A 14571-nucleotide genomic window follows, 5' to 3' on the forward strand; every position below is an offset into this window, starting at 1 on the left:
CAAAAAGGATCACAAACACATAGAGGCTTAACAACGTGCTCCTAAAGAATCAATGGATCAATGACCAAATAAAAGCAGAGAGCAAGCAATATATGGAGACAAATGAAAACAACAGCACAATGCCCAAACTTCTGTGGGACTCAGTGAAAGCTGTTCTAAGAGGAAAGTATATAGCAATTTGGGCCTATTTAAAGAAGGAATCTAATGAATGAATAATCTAAAGTCACAATTATTAAAACTGTAAAAAGAAGAACAAATGAGGCCCAAAGTCAGCAGAAGGAGGGACATAATAAAGATCAGAGAAGAAGTAAGTAAAATTGAGAAGAATAAAACAATAGGAAAAAAATAACTGAAACCAAGAGCTGGTTCGTTGAGAAAATAAACAAAATAGATAAAACGCCACCAAGGCTCATTAATAGAAAAAGAGTATTTATGCACATAAACAGAATCAGAAATGAGAAAGGAAAAATCACAATGGAGACCACAGAAATACAAAGAATGATTAGAGAGTACTATGAAAATTTATATGCTAACAAACTAGATAACCTAGAAGATAAGTACAACTTTCTAGAAAAATAGAACCTTCCAAGACTGAACAAGAAAGAAAGAGAAAATGTAAATAGACCAAATAACAGCAATGAAATTGAATCAGTAATAAAAAAACTACTCAAGAACAAAACTCCCGGACCAGATGGCTTCACTACTGAATTTTATCTGAGATTTAGAGAATCTAAATACCCATTCTCCATAAAGTTTTCCAAAAAATAGAAAAAGAAGGAATACTTCCAAACTCATTCTATGAAGCCAGGATCACTCTAATACCAAAACCTGGCAAAGACTCCACCAAACAAGAATATTACAGACCAATATCCCTGATGAACATAGATGCAAAAACACTCAACAAAATATTAGCAAACTGAATTCAAAAAGAAAACAAGAAAGATGGTGGCATGAGAGGAGAGACAGAGGCTTCCTCCTAAAACTGGATACAATTAGAAAATTTAATTGGCGCAACAAATCCTGAGAGAGCAACAGGAAAGAGGACGGTGTCAGACTGCACACACCTGGAGAAAAGAGCAGACCTCACCCAATGGGGTAACTAACCAGGCCGTGGCTCTGTGGAACCCAAGCCCCTCCCCCACCCCAGCTTATCAGTGGGAGGAAGACAAATAGAGCAGGGAGGGAGTGGAGGCCTGGGACTGCTGAATACCTAGCTCCAGAGATCTGCTCTGGGAGCACAAACCTACATTTCATGGTGCTTTCATGAGTCTTGCATGACTACCGGGTTGGAAAGTTACACAGGCAGAGTTCTTGGGGAGACTTGGATTCTGGCTGCTTGTGGAAAGCAAGGATCCATATCCGGCTACTCTGGGACTGAAACATACCTGTGTGACCGGCCCACTGGCTCAGGCAGTGGAGAGAGGCACAACAGCCAGGAGGTGGGGAACAGCTCTTTCCCACCCCCAAGCACCAGTACCACTCCCCTGCGACCCCCAACATTGCCTCAGGGGCTGAGAAGCTCCAGAATAGAGCTTCTGGACACTAGAGGGCGCCATATACAAACATGAAACGCCAAAGGAACCTTGTCCAGAGTAAAATTGTGAATACAACTCCCAAGAAAGATTTAAATGATATGGACCTTGTGACTCCTCCTGAAAGGGAGTTCAAACTAAAAATAACCAACATCCTAATGGAGGTACGGAAAGACATCCAAGAACTCAGGAATGAATTCAGGTCAGAGATCCAATTGTTGAAGAACACGATGGAGGGTATTAAAAGTAGGTTGGATATGGTGGAGGAGACAATAAATGAAATAGAAACTAGAGAAGAGGAATACAAAGAAGCTGAGGCACAGAGAGAAAAAAGTATCTCTAAAAATGAAAGAATATTGAGAGAACTGTGTGACCAATGCAAGCGGAACAATATTTGCATTATAGGGATACCAGAAGAAGAAGAGAGAGAAAGGGATAGAAAGTGTCTTTGAGGAGGTAGTTACTGAAAACTTCCCCAATCTGGGGAAGGAGATAGTCTCTCAGGCCACGGAGATCCACAGATCTCCCAACACAAGGGACCCAAGGAAGACAACACCAAGACACATAGTAATTAAAATGAGAAAGATCAAGGATAAGGACAGACTGTTAAAAGCAGCCAGAGGCAGAAATAAGATCACATACAAAGGAAAGCCCATCAGACTAACATCAGACTTATCAGCAGAAACTTTACAGGCCAGAAGGGAGTGGCATGATGTATTTAATGCCATGAAGCAGAAGGGCCTGGAACCAAGATTACTTTATCCAGCAAGATTATCATTTAAATTTGAAGGAGGGATTAAACAATTTCCAGATAATCAAAAGTGAGAGAGTTTACCTCCCACAAACCATCTCCGCAGTCTATTTTGAAAGGACTGCTATAGATGGAAGTGTTCCTAGGGTTGGACAGCTGTCACCAGAGGTAGTAAAACCACAGTAGGGAGGGTGGAGCAGCTGATTGTGAGGCAAATGCAAAATTAAATTGACTATCCCCAAAGTCAATCAAGGGATAGACAAAAAGTACAGAATTTGATACCTAAAAGATAAAGAAAGAAGGAGGAAGAAAAAGGAGGAGAAATAGAAAAGAACCTTTAGATTGTGTTTCCAACAGCATACTAAGTGAGTTAAATTAAACTCTTAGATAGTAAGGAAAGTAACCTGGAACCTTTGGTAACCACGAATCTAAAGCCTGAAATGTCAATAAGTACATACCTATCGATAATCACCCTAAATGTAAATGGACTGAATGCACCAATCAAAAGACATAGAGTCACTGAATGGATAAAAAACAAGACCCATCTATATGCTGCTTACAAGAGACTCACCTCAAACCCAAAGACATGCACAGACTAAAAGTCAAGGGATGGAAAAAGATATTTCATGCCAACAATAGGGAGAAAAATGTAGGTGTTGCAGTACTAGTATCAGACAAAATAGACTTCAAAACAAAGACAGTAACAAGAGATAAAGAAGGACATTACATAATGATAAAGGGCTCAGTCCAACAAGAGGATATAACCATTATGAACATATATGCACCCAACACAGGAGCACCAGCATATGTGAAACAAATACTAACAGAACTAAAGGAGGAAATAGAATGCAATGCATTCATTTTAGGAGACTTCAACACACCATTCACTCCAAAGGACAGATCCACCAAACAGAAAATAAGTAAGGACACAGAGGCACTGAACAACACACTAGAACAGATGGACCTAATAGACATCTATAGAACTCTACACCCAAAAGCAACAGGATACACATTCTTCTCAAGTGCACATGGAACATTCTCCAGAATAGACCACATACTAGGCCACAAAAAGAGCCTCAGTAAATTCCAAAAGATTGAAATCCTACCAACCAACTTTTCAGACCACAAAGGTATAAAACTAGAAATAAATTGTACCAAGGAAGCAGAAAGGCTCACAAACACATGGAGGCTTAACAACATGCTTCTAAAAAGTCAATGGATCAACAACCAAATTAAAATGGAGATCCAGCAATATATGGAAATAAATGACAACAGCAACACAAAGCCCCAACTTCTGTGGGACGCAGCGAAAGCAGTCTTAAGAGGAAAGTATATAGCAATCCAGGCATATTTAAAGAAGGAAGAACAAACCCAAATGAACAGTCTAACATCACAGTTATCAAAATTGGAAAAAGAAGACCAAATGAGGCCTAAAGTCAGCAGAAGGAGGGACATAATAAAGATCAGAGAGGAAATAAACAAAATTGAGAATAAAACAATAGAAAAAAATCAATGAAACCAAGAGCTGGTTCTTGGAGAAAATAAACAAAATAGATAAGCCTCTAGCCAGACTTATTAAGAGAAAAAGAGAGTCAACACACATCAACAGAATCAGAAACGAGAAAGGAAACATCATGACGGACCCAACAGAAATACAAAGAATTATTAGAGACTACTATGAAAACCTATATGCTAAGAAGCTGGAAAACCTAGAAGAAATGGACAACTTCCTAGAAAAATACAACCTCCCAAGACTGACCAAGGAAGAAACACAAATTCTAAACAAACCAATTACCAGCAAAGAAATTGAAGCAGTAATAAAAAAAACTACCCAAGAAAAAAAACCGTGGGCCAGATGGATTTACCTCAGAATTTTATCAGACATACAGAGAAGATACAATACCCATTCTCCTTAAAGTTTTCCAAAAAATAGAAGAGGAGGGAATACTCCCAAACTCATTCTATGAAGCCAACATCACCCTAATACCAAAATCAGGCAAAGAACCCACCAAAAAAGAAAACTACAGACCAATATCCCTGATGAACGTAGATGCAAAAATACTCAATAAAATATTAGCAAACTGAATTCAAAAATTTATCAAAAAGATCATACACCACGACCAAGTGGGATTCATCCAAGGGATGCAAGGATGGTACAACATTCAAAAATCCATCAACATCATCTACCACATCAACAAAAAGAAAGACAAAAACCACATGATCATCTCCACAGATGCTGAAAAAGCATTCGACAAAATTCAACATCCATTCATGATAAAAACTCTCAGCAAAATGGGAATAGAGGGCAAGTACCTCAACATAATAAAGGCCATATATGATAAACCCACAGCCAACATCATACTGAACAGCGAGAAGCTGAAAGCTTTTCTTCTGAGATCGGGAACAAGACAGGGATGCCCACTCTCCCCACTGTTGTTTAAAATAGTACTGGAGGTCCTAGCCACGGCAATTAGACAAAACAAAGAAATACAAGGAATCCAGATTGGTAAAGAAGAAGTTAAACTGTCACTATTTGCAGATGACATGATATTGTACATAAAAAACCCTAAAGAATCCACTCCAAAACTACTAGAACTAATATCAGAATTCAGCAAAGTTGCAGGATGCAAAATTAACACACAGAAATCTGTGGCTTTCCTATACACTAACAATAAACTAATAGAAAGAGAAATCAGGAAGGCAGTTCCATTCACAATTGCATCAAAAAGATTAAAATACCTAGGAATAAACCTAACCAAGGAAGTGAAAGACCTATACCCTGAAAACTACAAGACACTCTTAAGAGAAATTATAGAGAACACTAACAAATGGATATCAATCCCATGCTCTTGGGTAGGAAGAATTAATATTGTCAAAATGGCCATCCTGCCTAAAGCAATATACAGATTCGATGCAATCCCTATCAAAATGCCAACAGCATTCTTCAATGAACTGTAACAAATAGTTTTAAATTCATATGGAACCACAAAAGACCCCGCATAGCCAATGCAATCCTGAGAAGGAAGAATGAAGCATGTGGGATCTCGCTCCTGATCTTCAAGCTCTATGACAAAGCCACAGTAATCAAGACAGTTTGGTACTGGCACATGAACAGACCCACAGACCAGTGGAATAGAATAGAGAGTCCACATATTAACCCTAGCATATATGGTCAAGTAATATACAATAAAGGAGCCATGAATATACAATGGGGAAAAGACAACCTCTTCAACAGCTGGTGTTGGCAAAACTGGACAGCTACATGTAAGACAATGAAACTAGATTACTGCCTTACTCCATACACAAAAGTAAACTCAAAGTGGATCAAAGATCTGAAGTAAGTCATGAAACCATAAAACTCTTAGAAGAAAATATAGGCGAAACTCTCCTGAATATAAACATGAACAAATTCTTCATGAACATATCTCCCCAGGCAAGGGAAATAAGAGCAAAAATGAACAAGTGGGACTATGTCAAACTAAAAAGCTTCTGTACAGCAAAGGGCACCATCAGTAGTACAAAAAGACATCCTACAGTATGGGAGAATATATTCATAAATGACATATCCAATAAGAGGTTGAGATCCAAATTATATAAAGAGCTCATGCACCTCAGCAAACAAAAAGCAAATAAGCCAATTAAAAAATGGGCAGAGGAGCTGAACAGACACTTCTCCAAAGAAGAAATTCAGATGGTCAACGGGCACATGAAAAGATGCTCCACATCCCTAATCATCAGAGAAATGCAAATTAAAACCACAGTGAGATATCACCTCACACCAGTAAGGATGGCCACCATCCAAAAGACAAATGACAACAAATGTTGGTGAGGATGTGGAGAAAGGGGAACCTTCCTACACTGCTTGTGGGAATGTAAACTAGTTCAACCATTGTGGAAGATAGTATGGAGGTTTCTCAAAAAACTAAAAATAGAAATACCATTTGACCCAGGAATTCCACTCCTAGGAATCTATCCTAAGAATGCAGGAGCCCAGTTTGAAAAAGACAGATGCACCCCTATGTTTATCGCAGCACTATTTACAATAGCCAAGAAATAGAAGCAACCTAAGTGTCCATCAGTAGATGAATGGATAAAGATGTGGTACATATACACAATGTAATATTATTCAGCTGTAAGAAGAAAACAAATCCTACCATTTGTAACAATATAGATGGAGTTAGAGGGTATTATGCTTAGTGTAATAAGCCAGGTAGAGAAAGACAAGTATCAAATGATTTCACTAATCTGTGGAGCATAACAATAAAGCAAAAACTGAAGGAACTGAACAGCTATGGACTCACAGAATCCAAGAATGGACTAACAGTTACCAAAGGGAAAGGGACTAGGGAGGATGTGTGGGAAGGGAGGGATAAGCGGGGAAAAGGCGTATTATGATTAGCACATATAATGTAGGAGGGTGGATGCAGCAATGGCAGTATAGCACAGAGAAGACAAGTAGTGACTCTATAGCATCTTACTATGCTGATGGACAGTGACTGTAATGGGGTATGTGGTGGGGACTTGACAATGGGGGAATCTAGTAACCACCATGCTGCTCATGTGATTGTATATTAATGATACCAAAATAAAAAATACATATATATTTTAAAAATGCTAAAGTGGAATTTATGAAAACTGTATAATGGGTTGTTTCTTGCTCCCTGAATTTGAAAAATACAACATTTTTCTTGACATCCTATGCTCTAAAGGTACAAATTTCATAGAGTTTATTGCAATATCTTCACTGAATAGTTATGTCTTTAGTATATCTAGAAAGTAATGTGGTTAATAACATAGGACATTTATATAACCAAGGCCTGTAAAAGTGATAAAACCTCTTTAAAACTCTCTGTAGTAAGACTGTGACTGCCAGTTTAGCAACATGTCTGGTGGCTGTTAAACAGTTGACATGGGCTTATGTTTCAGTGGAATCATTTAGTATGACAGTAATCTCTACCTCACTAGGTTCCTGTAAATACTAAGTGAGATAGCTCCAGGAAAATTGCCATGTAAACTGTAAGAGCTATTTTTATATGTTATTTAGAAATGCTAACAACCACTTAAGTGTTAAAAACTATTAGAGTGAACTCCTTGGTTTTCTCAAGGAAAACGAATGAGGCAAAATTCTCTAACATTATTAGGCCTAAAAAAAATGTGAGATTGCCTTTATATGCCATATTTTTTCTAAGGACCTTCAATGTATCTTAAATTGCAATTTTGCTGAAATCTCTCTAATAATTGCTATTATTGCTTAACTTTCTCACATGCTTTGGTAAATTCAGAATATTTATTCTTTGGGGTCAACTACAGATAAAGTGTTAAGCTGTTAAAATTACTAAGAATGACTTACTAATGAAACAAATATGCAGTTATTTCAAAGGTAAGAAAATAGTTTGTTAGACTATGAATGGACCTGAATAATGAGTTAGGAAGAAAAAATGCATTAAATAATTCCCACTTGCTATTCAACAGGAGTATTGTAAAAGACACAAAACTAAAGAATTACTGCTATTTTTTAGTGTAAGAGTGGTAATGCTTTCTAAAGTTATCTTTTAGAATATATACTGAAATATTTTAAAATGAAATATGAAAGATACTTTTGCTGAGGGGTGTGGGTCAGAATATACAAAGTGGTTTTTTTTTGTAAATTGCTAGATAATAAAAATTCAGGCTTTGCTGGCCATACAATTTCTGTTGCAATGACTCAACTCTGCTATTGTGGCGTGAAAGCTGGCATAGACAGACATATGTAAATAAAAGAGCATGGCTATGTTCCCGTTGAACTTTATTTACAAACATGCACCAGGCTGGAGTTGGTCTGTGGGTCATGTTTCCCAACGCCTGGTATAAATGAAACAAGATTTACCATGATAAATACTTATGAATCATTATTTTCAATATTGATTTCAATTATTCAATAATCATGAATAATTAGTCATGGGTACATGAAGGTCATTATAAAGTCTATGTATATTATATATTTGAAATTTTCCATAATAAATTATTCAGAATAAAAAGACAAAAAATAAGAAGAGATAAAACTGTGGATAAGGCATAGAGAAGAGAAGGGGATAACAAGTGTGATAAAATACACTAATATACACATCTAAAAGTAGTTCATCTTTTTTTAAGGTATTATTGATATACACTCTTATGAAGGTTTCACATGAAAAAACAGTGTGGTTACTACATTTACCCATATTATCAAATCCCCACCCATACCCCAATGAAGTCACTGTCCATCAGTGTAGTAAGATGCCAGAGTCACTACTTGTCTTCTCTGTGCTACATTGTCTGCCCCATGACCCCCCACACCATGTGTACTAAACATAATACCCCTCAATCCCCCTCTCCCTCCCTCCCCACCAGCCTGCCCACACCCCTCCCCTTTGGTAAACTCTAGTCCCTTCTTGGAGTCTCTGAGTCTGCTGCTACTTTGTTTCTTCAGTTTCACTTCATTGTTATACTCCACAAATAAGGGAAATCATTTGGCACTTGTGTTTCTCCTCCTGGCTTATTTCACTGAGTGTTAACGTCCTCCAGCTCCATCCATGTTGTTGCAAATGGTAGGATTTGTTTCTCTCTTATGGCTGAATAGTATTCCATTTTGTGTATGTACCACTTCTTCTTTACCCATTCATCTACTGATGGACACTTAGGTTGTTTCCATATCTTGGCTATTGTAAATAGTGCTGCATGAACATAGGGGTGCATATGTCTTTTTTAGTCTGAGAAGTTGTATTATTTGGGTAAACTCCAAGGAGTGGGTTTCCCAGGTCAAATGGTGTTTCTATTTTTAGTTTTTTGAGGAACCTCCATATTGATTTCCACAATGGCTGAACTAGCTTACATTCCCACCATCAATGTAGGAGGGTTCCCCTTTCTCTGCATCCTCACCAGCATTTGTTATTCTTTTAGTCTTTTCGATGCTGGCCATCCTTACTGGTGTGAGTGGATATCTCATTGTGGTTTTAATTTGCATTTCCCTGATGATTAGTGATACGGAGCATCTTTTTGTTCTCTATTGGCCATCTGAATTTCTTCTTTGGAGAGCTCTGTCTTCATATCCTCTGCCCATTTTTAAATTGGCTTATTTGCTTTTTTTTTGCTGAGGTGCATGAGCTCTTTATATAATTTGGATCTCAACCTCTTATCGGATATGTCATTTATGAATATATTCTCCCATACTGTAGGGTGTCTTTTTGTTCTGTTGTTGGTGTCTTTTGCCATACAGAAGCTTTTTAGTTTGATGTAGTCCCATGTGTTCATTTTTGCTTCTGTTTCCTTTGCCTGAGGAGATGCGTACAGGAAGAAGCTGCTCATATTTATATTCAGGAGATTTTTGCCTATGTTGTCTTCTAAGAGTGTTATGGTTTCACGACTTATGTTCAGGTCGTTGATCCATTTTGAGTTTACTTTTGTGTGGGGGGTTAAACAATAATCCAGTTTCATTCTCTTGCATGTAGCTGTCCAGTTTTGCCAACACCAGTTGTTGAAGAGGCTGTCATTTCCCCATTGTAAGTCCATGGCTCCTTTATCATATATTAATTGACCATATGTTGTTGGGTTTATATCTGGGTTCTCTAGTCTGGTCCATTGGTCTATTGTTCTGTTCTTGTGCCAGTACCAAGTTGTCTTGATTACTGTGGCTTTGTAGTAGAGCTTGAAATTGGGGAGCGTAATCCCCCCAGCTTTATTCTTTCTTCTCAGGATTGCTTTGGCTATTCAGGTATTTTGTGGTTCCATATGAAGTTTAGAACTATTTGTTCCAGTTCCTTGAATAATGCTGTTGGTATTTTTATAGGGATTGCATTGAATCTGTAGATTGCTTTAGGCAGGATGGTTAAAAGTACTTTATCTTAACGATAAGGTTTGCTGGCAAGAATAGAGGACTGTTTCCTATTTTACTTTTATCTAATTAGTCTGATCTTTTAGTGCACTGATTTGAATGTTTATGTTTATCATCCAAGAAACTGGTTACTTTTTATAATGTACTGAAGTTAGGCACAGTTCCTCAAAATGTTAGTTTAGTGCCAAGAGCTATGACACCAGATTTTATATTAAAAAACCATCCTAGAAAATTAAAGAGAACCTTCACTTACGATTCTAGGACTTTGGATGACAATACTGTTTAAAGTTCAAGGATTAGCAATCCCCTTACTCCAAATCCATGGCTGTGATACATAATATAGGAAAGAAAAAAAATACACAGCTTAAAATAAAAAAGACACAACTTTGTTCAGAAAGATGAACATTTTTGTGAGCCAGGAACAGAAAAAAATGTGATGAAAAAAATGAGAACTGGAGCCGTGGGCCACCTGGACCCTGGGTCATGAAGTAGAAGCATTTGAGAGTCTATATTCTTTTGGGGGGGGTAGAAAATAAAAGTAGATGTGATGACTATCAGAGACAGGTTCATCGCCTAAAAGTAGGAGCTGGGCTGGTGATCCTTAGTTAACCCCACTTCCTCAGAAGGAAGCTTTAAAAAGCCACAGCTGACTACTGCTTGGCACTGCAGCTTTATGTTAAGCTGTGTGCTTTTGGAGGCAGGAGAGCAGCAACAGCCTGGCAACCAGTATTCCACATATAACCATGGAGGGTGTGATAAATTACTGGCTCAAATTCTTCTTCCCTCCCTGTACCCATATCTTATTCCACTGCAACTCTGAAGACCCTTCCACAAAAGGCAGTGTACTTTTCCACCATTTGACTTTAGGCTCAGCCGTGGGATTTGCTTTGACCAGTGGGATGTTGGCAGATGTAATGAAAGCAGGGGCTTGAGATGTGCTTGTCTAATGGGGCTTATCCTCTTATACTTTTGTCACTTTAATGAAGCATTTTCCCCAGGATAACTGCTGTTCTTCAATCAGGGCCCTAGCATATTTGTGGAGAAGTGCATACCTGCCCACAGTCCTGTGCAGGAAGCAGAGCTACTTCAGCCTTTGCTGCCTGAAGCCATGTTAGCTGATCTGTGGCCCATGAGAGAATTAAGAGCTTGTTATGTGTCACTGAGATTTTGTGGTTGGGGGTTATGCAGCAATAGGTATCTGATATAGAAGACCTAGTACTAGGGTGCTTCTGTAACAAGAACCTTAAATACATGGTATTAGCTTAAGGAACAGCAGTGGATGGCACCACCAATTAGTACGGAACCTAGAAACATAACAATCCATTTGTGGTAAAACCACTGCCTGTGGTTACATGAAAGATACCAGAATGCATAGATACTTCTAGGCATATGCTGAAAGTATGAATCAATTACTTTTAGTTCCATTTTATAAGGTGCTACAGTAAGTTCAGAAAAAAAAGTAAAGTAACTGACAACTTGCAAGAATTTAGAGGGATTTAGAGAGCCCAGAATTTATTTGTATAATAGAACTCTTCATCTCCAGCCAATAAGAGAGTCTCAGATTCAGCCTGGGGGAAATATTAAATTAAGGGTATTGTTGTACTTCCTTTATCAGGATGTCTGAAAGAATTAAAGTGATGCATGGTAGATCCTCTCAGCTGGACAAAGGGGTTTCTAGAAAGCTTAAATGCAGTGTCTCTCAGAAGACTAATTGGAGAAAGTTCCTCAAAATAAAGTCTAGAAGGAGAGTCATGTCTAAAAAAGAATTGTTGGTATAGTTTTGTCAAATAGAGTTCACTGAAAACAAACATATAGAAAAGAAAATCCATGCTTTTGAGAGTGGTATACTGGCAAACAAACCACTGGCTACAACTAAAAGGGAAAGACACTGAGATATAAAAAGACCTCTGGGCTCACAATTTTTTACAGGTGGAAGTAGTTGTGAGATCTTCTTAGAATCAGAAGGGGTATTTCTCTAAATCCTGTTTGAGAAGTGGCCAAGGAGGATGATATAAATCTAATGACCTTCTGGGAGGGTGAAATCAAGAGCAATAGAGAGCAATGGACTGGAGACCCACTGCCAGGGTCTAATCAAGGGAAGTTCCTTACTCCCAGAGTAGGGGGGACTGGCAATATTTTCTCTATGGTATTTCAGAAAAAGTGAATGCCAATGCCTTGTAATCCTCCCCTTTAAAACCAGAAGTATTTAGTTATCCTATCTTTGTTTCATCACTTCATGTTAGCTAAGGGCAGGAGAAGATTATTCTCACACACACACATACACACATTTTTTCATAAGTTTCCAGATCAAAGAGAACCACATTCAAATATGATGTGTATCATTTTAGATTTTGATCCTGATACCATGATTAGATGAGGCTCTGGGGGAAGAGAGGTGTATTAGATATGGGTGAGCCTATTTTGCTCTGGGATGGATATAAATAGTTGTGGCCAAAAGGGTAAACTGTGGGTGACTTGATCCTTGACCTCAATTTTTCACCTTTCCTTTTGTCTACCCCTTTGTCTTTTTTTTCTTCTCATTTTTATTAATTTTTTTGGTATCATTAATGTGCACTTACATGAGCAACATTCTGGTTACTAGATTCCTCCCATTATCAAGTCCCCACCACATATCCCATTACAGTCACTGTCCATCAGCATAGTAAGATGCTATAGAGTCACTACTTGTCTTCTCTGTGCTATACTGCCTTCCCCATGCCCACCCCCCTATATTATGTGTGCTAATCATAATGCCCATTATTACCCTTCTGCCTCCCTTCCCACCCATCCTCCCCAGTCCCTTTCCCTTTGGTAACTGTTAGTCCACTCTTGGGTTCTGTGAGTCTGCTGCTGTTTTGCTTCTTCAGTTTTTGCTTTGTTCTTATACTCCACAGGTGAGTGAAATCATTTGATACTTGTCTTTCTCTGCCCGGCTTATTACACTGAGCATAATACCCTCTAGCTCCATCCATGTTGTTGCAAATGGTAGCATTTGTTTTCTCTTTATGACTAAATAATATTTCATTGTGTATATGTACCACATCTTCTTTATCCATTCATCTACTGATGGACACTTAGGTTGCTTCTATTTCTTGACTATTGTAAATAGTGCTGTGATAAACTTAGGGGTGCATATGTCTTTCTGAAAAAGGGCTCCTGCATTCTTAGGGTAAATTCCTAGGAGTGGAATTCCTGGGTCAAACGGTATTTCTATTTTGAGTTTTTCAGGGATCTCCATACTGCTTTCCGCAATGGTTTAACTAATTTATATTTCCACCAGTAGTGTAGGAGGGTTCCCCTTTCTCCGCATCATCACCAACATTTGTTGTTGTTTGTCTTTTGGTTGGTGGCCATCCTAACTAGTGTGAGGTGATATCTCACTGTGGTTTTAATTTGCATTTCTCTGATGATTAGGGATGTGGAGCATCTTTTCATGTGCCTGTTGGCCATCTGAATTTCTTCTTTGGAGAAGTGTATGTTCAGATACTATGCCAATTTTTTAAATTGGATTATTTGCTTTTGTTTGTTGAGGTGCATGAGCTGTTTGTATATTTTGGATGTGAACCCTTTATCAGATATGTCATTTATGAATATATTCTCCTATACTGTAGGGTGCCTTTTTGTTCTATTGATGGTGTCCTTTGCTGTACAGAAGCATTTTAGTTTGACATAGTCCCACTTGTTCATTTTTGCTTTTGTTTCCCTTGCCCGGGAATATGTTCATGAAGAAGTTGCTAATGTTTATATGCAAGAGAGTTTTGCCTATATTTTCTTCTAGGAGTTTTATGGTTTCATGACTTACATTCAGGTCTTTGATAGATTTTAGGTTTACTTTTGTGTATGGAGTTAGATAGTAATCTAGTTTCATTCTCTTACATGTAGCTGTCCAGTTTTGCCAACACCAGCTGTTGAAGAGTCTGTCGTTTCCCCACTGTATAAGCATGACACCTTTATTGTATATTAAATGACCATATGTGCTTGGGTTAATATGTGGACTATTCTATTCAACTGTTCTATGGGTCTGTTCTTGTGCCAGTACCAAATTGTCTTGATTACTGTGGCTTTGTAGTAGAGCTTGAAGTTGGGAAGAGAGATGCCCCCGGCTTTATTCTTCCTTCTCAGGATTGCTTTGGCTATTCGGGGTCTTTTGTGGTTCCATATGAATTTTAGAATGATTTGTTCCAGTTTGCTGAAAAATGCTCTTGGTATTTTGATATGGATAGCATTGAATCTGTATATTGCTTTAGGCAGGATGGCCATTTTAACCATATTAATTCTTCCTTCCCACTAGCATGGGATGAATATTCATTTATTAATATCCTCTTTAATTTCTCTTAGGAGTGTCTTGTAGTTTTCACGGTATAGGTCTTTCCCTTCCTTGGTTAGGTTTATTCCTAGGTATTTTATTCTTTTTGATGCAATTGTGAATGGAATTGTTT

Source organism: Manis pentadactyla, chromosome 6, assembly GCF_030020395.1.
Source record: "Manis pentadactyla isolate mManPen7 chromosome 6, mManPen7.hap1, whole genome shotgun sequence".
NCBI classification, from domain to species: domain Eukaryota; kingdom Metazoa; phylum Chordata; class Mammalia; order Pholidota; family Manidae; genus Manis; species Manis pentadactyla.